This window comes from Amphiprion ocellaris, chromosome 11 (assembly GCF_022539595.1).
Source record: "Amphiprion ocellaris isolate individual 3 ecotype Okinawa chromosome 11, ASM2253959v1, whole genome shotgun sequence".
In the NCBI taxonomy this organism is placed as follows: domain Eukaryota; kingdom Metazoa; phylum Chordata; class Actinopteri; family Pomacentridae; genus Amphiprion; species Amphiprion ocellaris.
The window spans coordinates 30,358,273-30,371,195 of NC_072776.1; the positions used below are offsets into that span (position 1 = coordinate 30,358,273).

The 12,923-nt window shown below is 39.4% G+C and overlaps 1 protein-coding gene across 18 annotated transcripts in view; it reads left to right on the forward strand.

The window, feature by feature from the left end:
* The window catches only part of caska (calcium/calmodulin-dependent serine protein kinase a), a 199,140-nt gene that overhangs the window by 60,360 nt on the left and 125,857 nt on the right, over positions 1-12,923 (forward strand). The window lies entirely within an intron of this gene.

A 12,923-nucleotide genomic window follows, 5' to 3' on the forward strand; every position in this document is an offset into this window, starting at 1 on the left:
CTTAAAAGCTCATCAAACTTTGGCTCATTGTTAGCAGACTCTCTCTCTTCAAGAGGCCAGAACTTTCTCCAGGTTTTGCTGGTGATCACATTAGAGAAATGAAATGACTTGGGCCAAGTTATCATCCTCAAAAATGAAGTCCTCATACTGAGTTGATGCTCACAGAGTCTGTATGAGGACAGAGACAACAATGTCTAGACGTAGAGAGAATATAGAAATGTATTCTGTGTAGTATAACACAGTTTTATGCCATTAATTAGAAAAAATGTTGAATTTCTTCATCTGTGTTACAAAAATGGAAAAAAAACGGAATCAATATGTACATTTTTCCAGTTGATACCAACACTGGGAAACAATGGCGCCTCCCTGTGCTTTAAATATTTAATTATTCACATTTTTACAACCTCTAAAAGCTGCGTTTCTCGCACTATTGTGCATTTAGAAAGATGTTTCACCATGCTGAATGTATCTTCCAACAACTTGCTCCTCTGTGCACCATTTTTGAGCCGTGCTGCTTTTATTTTGGTGTTTAGTGTTTTATTTTCCTCTCTGTCTCACTAATTTGTTTCCATACTTCAGTGTAAACAGAGCCTGCAGTTCAGCCGAGCAACCAGATCTTTTTTTTTATTTAAAAAATTTTTTTTAAACCTGATTGATTCAAATGCATTATCTTTGATGATTTTCTAATAAGGCACACAGAATAAACCAATTTAGTCAAATAAATGTAGAATTTTAAGCTTAGATTTGGTTAATTTACACAACAGAATCACACGTGATTAGTTCAAGGAATGCTTCAAAGTGAAAAATCCGACTATTCCCTTTCCTTGACTCTGATAAATGGTGTTATTTTGGTGATTTTTTTGTAATCCCTTTCTAATCCACTGGTGGGTTTTGGGGTTCAGGTGGTTAAACACATAATTTATTGTTGTGCCTACCCTCAGGTCTTTCTTTTCTCCGTCTGCATATTTGTATTCTCTAACTTTCTACTTCTCCGCTGTCCTTGCTTTTGTGCTTTGTTCTCTTGAGGAGAGGCTGGACCTTGTATTTTCTTTTTTCTTTTGGTGTTTTAATGCTGTGTCTCTGCTTTGTTCACTCCATAAACTGCAGACTCATAAATTTTCACTGCACACCACCAGAGCTCATGTTCTCTGCGTCCCTGATGTGCCGAGCTGCATTTGTTTTGAATGCGTGGCGTTTTTGCTCCAATTATTGTCATTTTGCCTTAACTTCTTTGTATCAGACTCAAAAGCCCTGGCGGCAGTTGAGTGAAGGCTGATTGAAGCTTCACTGTCAGCGGCTGAATCAATGTGTGTCTCTACATGACTGAGAAAAGAGACGAACACAGCTAAGCCAGTCAAAGATGTCGAAAACCTGTCAATTACAAGCTATTTAACAATTCCTTCTGCATCAGGGCTGACCGGTTCTGCTTTTCCACTGTGTGAGGGCGCTGAGATCAGTTGGTCAGCCTGTCAATCTGCTCACCAGATTGCCATAAAATGCTATATGGATGTTCATGTTCCTCAGAGGATAGTTCTTTGAAACTCTGTCATGCAGCAGCATCCTCATGTCAGATTTTACTCTTAACTAACACCAAAAATATTGGCCATGATTGTAGCGGATGTTCATGGTCCTTAGAGGATGTGTGATAATAATATTAAAGATTTATTAGCACTAAGTTAAACACAAATATGTGCACCAAAATATTTTGGACAAATTGCTGCAGAGCTCCTGTAAAAGAGGATGAATCCTTTAACCCTGTATGCATCATAAAGGTTAATCAAAAAGTTTACACACTGCGCCTATAAAAACCAAAAGCCATTGATAATTTAACTAAATAAAAAATATAACTGATAAATCAGAAGGTGAAAAACGTGCATGTCAGAAAGCGTTTTGTTTCATCACATGCAAAACCTGGTGGTCCCAGTCTCTTAATAAGATTAAAGACCACGGCTTGTTTTCTTCATTTAATTCTGAAGCGTTCCTAGGGGGTGGTTATTTGCAATACGTACAATTTCGTGCTGGCAAATAGAGTGCATTGCGGGGGTTTTGCTAGTGATGAGCACCATGACAAAGACTTCTGTAGCGGTTAATGACTTCTTTCCAGAGCTCGTATTAAAAATGAGCTAAAGTTTACCAGAACTGCATTCTTTTAGCCGACTATCTAACATTACCAAGCTAATTTTGTTGCACTTGTTAATTTCCTGTGGTTAAAAATGGTTTAATTAGCATAAAAAAATCACCGTACCTCATTACTTTTAGCGTTTAATCAAATAGAGATTGATAACATGGCTGACTATGAGATGGGAACATGACTTAAAAGTTACATCCCTATTCTATACTGTGGTGAATTCTTCTTATCAGGGACTATAAAACCATTTATGCTAATTAGCTTCCTTCCAGCTGTTGTGTTGGTGTTCTGTCTGTCTGCTGTAGCTGCCTTTGCAGAAATTCGATACGATGCAAGTTTTTGCCGCTGTAGTTTTGCTTTTGTGCTTATTACTGTACTGTTCAGACTGACTCCAGTTTGTATGTAGATAGCTGTGATGCTATCTACTTTAGCTTCCTGTGTTAGCTAGCTATGGCTATCCATGGTGGAATGTATGAAGTTAGCTGGTGTTTACATTGAAGAGTGCATATCACCAGTTGTTATTTTTCATATTGTTCATTACCTGTTACTTAATAAAAGAAGGCAATGCTCATGTTTTAGTATTTACTGTTTTAAATTCAGCAGTTACAACTACAGTATCCATCTGGAATCACGTTCAAGTTCTGTCTCTGAATAGAAATATTCAGTCACAGTGGTGAATATATTATCTAGACAGTCTTCTAGGACAGAACTCTAGCATCTACTATAATCAGATTTCAGTTGTGAGGGATTTCTAAAGTTAGAAAACTGTCATGTGTCCAAACTCACCACAAAAATAATTAGATTTCGACCATTGTAATGATAAATTTAGACTCATATGACTCAGCGGTAATTTGCCCCTGTCGGTTTGAGTGTTGCAGATCTTACATCTATGAAAGGCGAAACACTGGAAGTTTAACCTGAGCTACAGACTATATCTTTGTTGCATTGTTCCAGTTTGAATTCTGTAACCTCAAACACATTCATGTTTGTCTTTCCCAGCTCCTCCTCCTCGGTTATCTCTCTCTGCCTTCCTTTTATCCTCAGGCTCCCTCAGAGGTGTAAACATGTTAATGACGTTCACTTAGCATTGATTCTCTTTAATGTTTCCTCTGGGCTGAAGTTTCATTATGACTTCTGATAGCGTTAAGTCTGTCACAGCGTATGCACATATCAGTCTCATTGTGCTGGGCTGCCACTGATGAGAGTCGGGATGTGATTATTTCCACGTTGTATTTTGACCAATTCTTCTTTCTGTGGAGAAAGACAGACGCACTATTCAGTTGTTTTGTTTTGTTTATGCTGATATGAAGCGAACAGATCACTTGACTGCGACATGACATGCTGGAAGTGGTGGTTTTAATCTAATAACTGAGAGAACGTGACTGTCATTTCCAGTCGAGTAGAGCAGCCTGGTGCAAAGCAGCTTAGTTCCTCTTTTGTTGCTTTCAATGACCCGACTGACTGACATGCGTGTGTGTGTGAAGGCAGAGCTGTGTGTTAACGCCGCCGCCACCGACTTGTGTGTGCCGCAAAAGCTGGTGACATTTACGGAATGAGACACACGGTGATTGATGCACTATGAAGTCGGGAAGGAGTGCGGCCTGCAAATCACCTTTTACTACGGCAACACACACACAAAGATGCAGATAGATGGCGTGCAATATAGGGCACCCTATCTTTTTGATGCTGCAGTAAATTCCCTGTGGTTACGGTGACGTGGAATGCAGCAAATCCTTTTTCTCCCTTCCAAGCCTTTTCCCACATTCTCCAACACGGTCGGTTATTGTATTAACAGACTAAGACTCAAGGCTACAGAGAACTGCCTCCTACCTGCAAGGTCAGCTGGAGAGCAGAGGTCAGGGGTTGTTGTGTAGTCGTTACGCTCTTACTGCCGTGAACTCTGGGACGGAAGGTCACACATGTTTACGTTTCACACTGCAGCTAATTGTCTTTGCTAGCCTCCACATGCAGTTGGCACACTTTTAGCACAGCGCTACGGCTGCGTATAACGCACTCATGCGGTCTGTTTTTAAACACAGTAATCCACACTTTAACTGAGCTGTGTGTGAACTAGAGTTAACCTCTTGACCCCAAATCCTGCCGGTGGGTTGAAAGGCAAGTTGTCTGTCTTTTACTCCGCCCAGAAACGGCAGGGTTATGTGACGATCAGCGTACGTTTGTCCGTCTGTTTGTCTGTTAGCAACATCACTCAAAAATGGACGAACGGATTTGGATGAAATTTTCAGGGAAGGTCTGAAATGACACAAGGACCAAGTGATTAGATTTTGTCAGTGATGCGGCTTATAGTCTGGATCCACAGATTTGTTAAAGATTTCTGTATAATTGCGTTATAGCAGCATGGCATCACTGTAACTCTGACAACAAGTGAACACTACGTCAGCTGCCTGCTGATGATCACATGATTGCGATCCTACTACAAATCGATCTCTGCGTACTTATCTGGACTTATCCGTCAGAAGTGATACAAGGAACAACTGATTAAATTGTGTGGGTGTTTCTGAGTCCCATCAATTCCCACCACCCGCTACATATTTAGGTCACGCGATTCAGTATCTGTACATAATGTACACATGCATAACACACACCTTGGCTCAACGCAAGGTCATTTTGTTTGTGGGTACATCTATAGTAAATGGCCACATTCTATATTACTGGGATTTCTGTCATGAATTTTTTCAAGATTTCATCTGTCGGAAATGATGCAACGACTGAGCAGCCTTGGCGGAGTACTGTGCTCTCTGAGTGCGTTTTTGTTAAAAATTGCAAAAATTGTACCATTTGTCGGAAAAAAATGTTTGTTTTTCAACTTTCCAATGGTCATTAACTGCTTGTGTGATGTTAAGCAATGTTGTAGTAGATGTTCATGGTCCTCAGAGGATGCATAACAATAATGTTCAAGATTTATTAGCACTAAGTTTAGCACAAATATCTACCATTGATTATTTACTCGAATAAAAATATAATAACCAATAAAGCAGAAGTGCATATCAGAAAATATATTTTTTCATTACTTGTAGTACCTGGTTGTACCACGTGGTGGAGCCTCCTGCTGTTTAATGAGTTGGAGACTGCAAATCTAATCCTAAAACTATGATAACTGTGTCTACGTGTGTCATTTTTTAATTCATAAAAAATGAACCATTTCCCCCAAATCCTGTAAAGAAAAAAAAACAAAAAATTCAGTGCTCCTCAGCTCAACTACGATTCACTCGGCTGCGACTAACCAAAAAATTCAGTGACTGTTCGGCTGAACTGCAGGTTGTGTTTCCTCCAAGCAGAGAGAAGAAAAACAAATTAGAGTGACTGAGAGGAAAATAAAAATACTGGATTAATAAATGTGGCATGGCTTAAAAACAATATATAGAGAAACACATTGGAAGATACATTCAGCATGGTGAAACATCTTCTACAGAATAGCGCGAAAAACATCTAGTGTGTTGAGGTTGTCGACATGAAAGTAATCAAATATCTACTGATGTATAATTACCATTTCCCAAGTATTCGTAAGCTTTCTTCATTGTAGACTAATGACCAAAGAATTTCAACTTTCACATTCTTCTTGTATTGATTTCTGGCATTATAACTGCGTCATACTGCACAGAAGACATTTCTGAGTTCTCTCTACTTCTAGTCAAGGTTGTTGTGTTTCCATAGAGGTGCAGCACTTTTATATATTGCACAGAAGAATGAGCCCACGGTGATGAAAAATATGACAGGAGCAAAGAAGACACCCAGAACGCGCTCAGAGTTCAGAGGGTTAATTGACTCAGCGTTGAATCACAAATGAATGGTTTTGCCAGACCATTGCACACCTAGCTGGTGCTCTGTTCAAAGGTTAAATCAAAGCCTGAGTGTCCACATCAATGATCAGTGCTTTAATTTGAAGAGTGAATTGCTCAGACAAGAAATTACAGAAGGTAAGCATCATGCTGTGACCTTGAGGAGCCCATTTTGCTGTAATTACCCCATGATAATGAGATGATAAATCCTAATCCCAATTTTAAAAAAAGGCAACATATTATTGATATAATGAGATCAACAAATTTTCGAGTAACCTTGTTGATCTCGGTGTCTGTAATGCTCTGATAATTAGCATCTTGTGCAGTTAATAAATCCATGTAAAGCGAGTTATAGAATGAGATTATGTCTAATCGTGTGAAGGAAATGCTTTAATAAACTGAGCTGATTACCTTTTACTAATTGACTTACAGTATAGATAAGCTGCAAAATATGTGAAATCCCCCGCATGCAGGAGGCGTGTTTGCACAAATGGGACTCGCCCTTTTTCTTTCCCTCTTCCTGTCCATGTTTCTCTCCTTTTTCTGCCTCTCGCCCTCTTCCTGTTATTTCAGTGAGAGTGGCTGGAGTGCAGGAATCGCCGGAGCAGCCCATGTGCAGCTGACTTCTATTCACAGCTCTAATGGCTGCTGCTGTGTGCAGCTGAGCCCCATTCAAAGCCAGAAAGCCTCCTCCACGTACAGTCGAGTTCTTCTAAGACAGCCAGTTCCGCCACTTGAGCCATCCGTGGTTCAAATTATTCTCTCCCTCGATCTGCCTTCTGACAAATTTCTGATGTTAGTGTTTCCTGTTTTGCACTATTGCGAGCCTGATGTGTGAAGATTGAACCTCTTATACATTTCTCTTAATGCCTGACCAAGACTTAGTGTGAAAATGTGGGATAGCGCATGTAATACTGCAATATATCTAGTAAAAATTGTCCAAAAATTATTAGGACCGTAAATAATGTGGGATTTACCACTTTATTTCAGGACTGTGCAGACAATATAAACAGTAACCACCAGACACAAGAACAGCTTCTTCCCCACTGCCATAACTGTAATAAACGGCTGAGCCATTCCTCCTCACCTGTACAATATACCAATGTATGTACATTATTTTTGCACTATTAACCGTATTCTCTGCTTTTTCCACTGTATTGTCTCTCTAGCGGTTATCATTTTGCCCTACTGTGTTTATACATTCTTTTCATATGTGTAAATATCAGTATACACTTTTTAAAATTTATTTTTATTGCTATTATTTAGGGCTGGACCCAAATATCCGAATATGTGGTCGTGACGGTGGTATCCAAATATTTATTTCGAGATCCGAATACAATCCGAGTATTTGTGCAAACATATGAAACAATCTGGACGATGATCTCAAAGAAAATACACCAAACAAGACTGCTTGAAAAATATAACGATGTGCAACAGTTAAAGGGTTCTCAGGGTTTCTAAAGAAGTGCTTAAAATATGAGATAGTTTTCTTCTCATTTTCTTCACATCACATTATTACTAAATAATGGATCTAAAAGTAGTAGTTGTAAATGTTGCTTTTATATTTAGTCATTATTTATGTACCTTAATTTGTCTCGCTGTAATGTTTCAGGGTCATGTTCAGTCAGCAAACAGGTGAAAAGCAGGAATGAATTTCTCCGAATTATTATCAGTTGCTGATTCATTTAATGTCATTTAATCACTTAATTGACTGACAGTTTCAACTCTAATCATAAGTGATACTGTTAAATGAAGTCTCACAGTAGGCTACGTTTAAGACAATGACTGCTTGCAGCTGGATTTTAATAAAACATGATGCTCTGGTGCTGCAGCTCGCTGAGCTTTACTGCTTTTGATCAAGTGTCACCTGTTTGATTTCTGCTTAAAGGATTTTCTCACGCAGCAGATGGTTTGTTACACAGTCGTCCTTGGACACTTTTTTTTAATATAAAGGGTACGCGGTTTAAAAAAAAAAAACCCTGGCACTTGAACCATCTGTCTGTCACCTCGTATCACACCTAAAACCTGCTGTGCATCGGTCACGAGTGCATCGCTTGAAGCCCAGCGAGGTGGATTCTCAAGCGACGTTGCACATCTTTTGAGAATCTCCGTGAATCCGGCTGCCTCAAAGCCTGAAACCCACACTTGCTGTCACTTTCTGCAAATTGAATAATGGCTCGGCTCAGCTCGCTCACTGTAGCTGGTTGAGCTCAGTGAAAAAGTGATTTCAGGAAATCAGACAAGCAGTGGCATCTTTAGTTTGCTCGTCTTCTAAATTAGCAGCCTGTTGGTTCGCTTATCACGTCTCACAGCTCCTTTACACCTGTCTTGCCTTCATGTTTTTATTCCTTCTGCTCAGCGGCTTCATTGTTGTTGTTTTTTTACATTGCTTCCCGTATTGCCGGCCTTTCCTCTGGTCTCCTCGTGTTTGTCTGAGCTCCTCCAGGGCCTCTTGTTCGTCGCTGTACGGAGCAACGCCTCAAGCGACGCCTGACATTTGCAGCGCTGCGAAGAGGCGAGCAGAGGTGAAGTGACTGGACTGAAGCTCGGAGGGCGATAACACAGCAGTGGAGAGCTCGACTGCATTACTAATGAGGGCTCCTTTTGACCCCGTGTACCTGCTCCAACAAAGTTTAGGTTCAAGCATATTCCTGCCGGAGTTTCTTTAATTTCAGACGGACTTTTCAGTCGCCTCTAAGTGATCCCTTCCCGAAACTGACAAATTCTTTGTTTGCAAGCCATTGTTATCTTTCAGCTGGAAAGGTAGATTTCCCCAAAGAGCCCGGCTCTTCACAGTCCAAAAGGCTTTAGAAAAGCCGAGAGAAAAAGCTCCCGTCTTTGTTGCTCTTTCCTTTTCTTTCCAGACACAAAGCACTAAGAGTTACAGTCTTCAAGCTGTGAGTGCAACCCGTCAATAATTTGTTTCTTTAATAAGCGGGCTGACAGTTTCTGGGCGTTTTCTTTTCCTGTCACATTTTTTTCACTGCACTATAAAGTCCTGCACCTCTATGGAAACAGAACAACCATGGCTACAAGCAGACACAGTTATAAAGCCATAAACCATAAAAAACAAGTGAAAATGAAAGTAACATTTCGTCAATGATTTATTTTACATAAAAAAGAAACCCTGTAGTCAATATGTGTTACTAATACTGCAAAGAAATGGTGCGTCCACATGCCATATCTGTAATTATTTACATTTTTGCAACTTCTACACACTGGGCAGTTTTCACGCTACTCTGCACGTCAATTCTAGAAATATATTTCACCGTGCTGAGTGTATCTCCAAATAATTTGCTCCTCTGTGTGCAGGTTTTCTTTATATGTTTAATTTTCCTCTCAGTCTCTCTAGTTTGTTTCCATACTTGGCTCCTATTTGCTAATTGTGGAAACACTGCCTGCAGTTCAACTGAAAACTCCATGAAGTTTTCTCACATGACTTTTGATAACAACTGAGTCAGTCGTGGTGTCACAGGTATACCAAAGAGCACAGAATTTTTGAGTTTTTTGCAGGATCTGGTGCAAACTTTGTTTCATTGGTATGTGTTTTTTTTTAATGAGACATTTAAAATGAAGGGATTTAGCTGAAATGTCACCATTTTTTAAGCTTAGATTTGGTTTATTTTCACGATAATCACACAAATTCTACTATACATCCAGCTTACAGTGTGAATTACAGTCTTACTGTTTTTTTAAAAAAACACAAATAAGACATTTACAGTAAAATGATAATGAAATATCGCAATTTTAAGATTCAGTTGATTAATTAAAGAGCTGCATGTCACACATTATCATTTAAAGACCTGTTGTAAGTTGAAAACTGCAGATCTTTCTGTTTTTACAGTTTGTGGCTGATAAATGGTGTCATTTTGAAAGTTTTTTAAATATAACACATATAAATAACATGGCAGGTTTTAGGGTCATGTGGTTAACTCTACTGTACATACAGCTCAGTTACAGTGCAGATTACTGTGTTAAAAAAGATTTTAGATGTTTTTTTCTCCCAAAAATAAGACATGTACAGTAAAATGATGATGAAATATCACAATTTTAAGATTCAGATCATTAATTAAAGAGCCACATGTCAAACATGATCAATTCAAGGCCTTTTGTAATGTTAAAAATGTTACAATTCTTTGTTTTTACAGTTTCTGGCTCAGATAAATGGTGTCATTTTTGCAGTTTTTAAATATAACATATACAAATAACATGCCAGCAGGTTTTAGGATCATAAGGTTAATTCTACTATACATACAGCTCAGTTAAAGTGTGGATTACTGTGTTAAAAAAGATTTTAGGTGTTTTCTTTTTCTTCCAAAAATAAGACAAATACAGTAAAATGATGAAGAAACATCACAGTTTTAAGATTGAGATTATTAATCTCAATCTTAAGCCTGCTGTAAAGGTAAAAACTTTCCAAATCTTTCTGTTTTTTCAGTTTGTGGCTAATAAATGGTGTCATTTTAGCAGTTTTTGTTTCAAAGACACTTTTCAAACCCTCTGGAGGATGTTTAGGTTTATACGGTTAATGAAGAGGAGGCCACCTTTGTATTTAGTCTAATTAACCTACAGAATCAATCATTCATCAGAGGATAAGTGACTGAACAGAAGGATTTGGCAAGTGAATGTGGAATTTACCACCTCAGCCTGTGTGTGTGTGTGTGTGTGTGTGTGTGTGTGTGTGTGTGTGTGTGTGTGTGTGTGTGTGTGTGTGTGTGTGTGTGTGTGTGTGTGTGTGTGTGTGTGTGTGTGTGTGTCTTAGCTAATTGCACTCAGGAGCAGCTTGTAAAATAAATGCCTCTCATGGGGAGGTGAAATGGGGAAACTGAGGAATGTTTCTGCTCTGTAAGCCGGCGACCCAGCGTTTGTTTGTGTGTGCGAGGCTGCATGCATGCACACATCGTGGAAACGCTGCATGCTCCCGGTGAGGCTTGAGGTGATTATTTCAGGCTGGGTTTGATCTATGTTTATACCAGGCCGTGTGCATGGAAATGGAAGTGTGTGTGCATGTTTGGGCACCGTGCCGTCCTACCTCACCCCTCTGATGCTAAGCAGCTTTAGCCTGATCACCATCTGTTCAGCCAGTCTGTGTTTGTGCACCAAGACTCGCACTCCTCGTCACCCACTCGCTCTTGAGCAGCGCTGCTTGTGTTCAGACCTCAGCCGGTCGCCATGGCGCTGTCTGTCTGTCTTTCTTTTCTCCGTTTGGCAGCTTTTTCATACGTTAGCGCTCAGGTTGCGCCGAGTGTCACTTGCAGGTGGGATGTGCGATTCACACGAGGCTGCAGGTCGAGTCTGTCGTCTGTGTGTTTTGGGTTTCTGAGTCTCTCGGCTGGTTGAAAGCTGCCCCAGCTCACTGCTGCGTTTCCCATTTCACCCATTGAACAGTGTGAAAAAGATGAAAATCCACAGGGGGTAAAACAGCAATATGCTCGCGGAGACATTTTTATTCATTCCACTTCACAGGCGCAGTCAAACGATTACTTCGGCTTTTGAATGTGTGTGATCTGGGTCATCTTGACATAGAGTTTGAATTAGTTGTCGCCAAGGTAACAGTGTTTGGTCCTGTGCTGCTGTCTGGAGCTGGCTGTCAGCTTGATTAATTGATTAGCTGTCAACTATTAAATTAAACGTCAACTATTTTGATAGTCAATTAATCTGTTTGAGTGATTATTTCATTAAAAAAAAGCTGAAATGTAAATATTTTGTAGTTTCTTTCCTCCTCTGTGACAGTAAACTGAATGTCTTTGGATTGTAGATGAAACTTGGTATTTGTCATATTTGGCTTTGGGAAACTTTTATCAACATTTATAGACCATAAAATAATAATAGACTGGTTATTTGGCAATGAAAATAATCATTAATTGCACCTTTAATATCTGTATTCACACATTATTGGTACTAAACAACAAACAAGTACCAAAACATGACATTAAATGTTGATTCAAACTCATAATCTTCACCATTCATCGTTCTTGTTACCTTATAATTTCATAATTATGGATGTATGGTACAGGTGGACCATTACTGTCAGTCTAACAGACTGATACATTTGAACTGTCCAACACTATAGAGTCATTCCATCTCAGATTGTTGTATTTATAGAACAATTTCTACTTGACTATCTCTGATTTGTCAGATTTTTTTTTGGAGGGGCCATAAAATATGGGTATTTATAAGGATTTGGGTGGAAAAAAAATAGCTTAATATATCAAATACTTTCTAAGATGCACATTTTTAAATATATAAACAAGAATCATTAAACTTTATTTGTCATATACTTGCAGAAATTCCTCTTTGACAGGGCCTAGTTGGCACAAAACCCTGCTTTGGATGCTGCGTCTGAGGGCTTTGAACCTTCTGTCCCCTGGCTTTACAGAACTCCTTCAGTTCAAAATGAAACTTTATAACATTCGTCTATGTCATCGAGTTGCATTCAGTCAGTGTACAAGGTCAGTGATTTAAGGCTCCAGTTATTAAATGTTAAAGCATCTGAATAGGAAAGCTCCCCTGAATCTACAGTTGAGAGAAGATCGTTAAAAAGCCTCAAACGCACTTTTCTGATTATCTAATAATCCACAGTATTAAAACTCATCATCTGCCTCCTCAAATAACTTCCTGACAGCTCAACAGAGCAGCTGAACTCAACTTTCCCACCTGTTAATCTGCAATATTACACACCTTCCTGCTGACCTGTCCATGCCGTTTCTCCCAGTGCATTCTGGGGCGGATTCCAGGAAGAGGCAGGTATAGAAAGTAGACAGATGGAATTATCTGCCAGTGATTAGCCAGATTCATAGCATCATTTATCTGCAGCAGCTCCTCATCCTGCATACACATACACACACACATATCAGCATATTATTATATATACAGGTCATTTCAAGCCTATTACCCCCAGTGTTGTGAGTATAGTTGCAGCCAGCAGCTTTATTCTGCCAGAGAGCACAGCAACCTCGACCTGCAGGCTTGTTAATTCTAACCCGCAGCCCTTT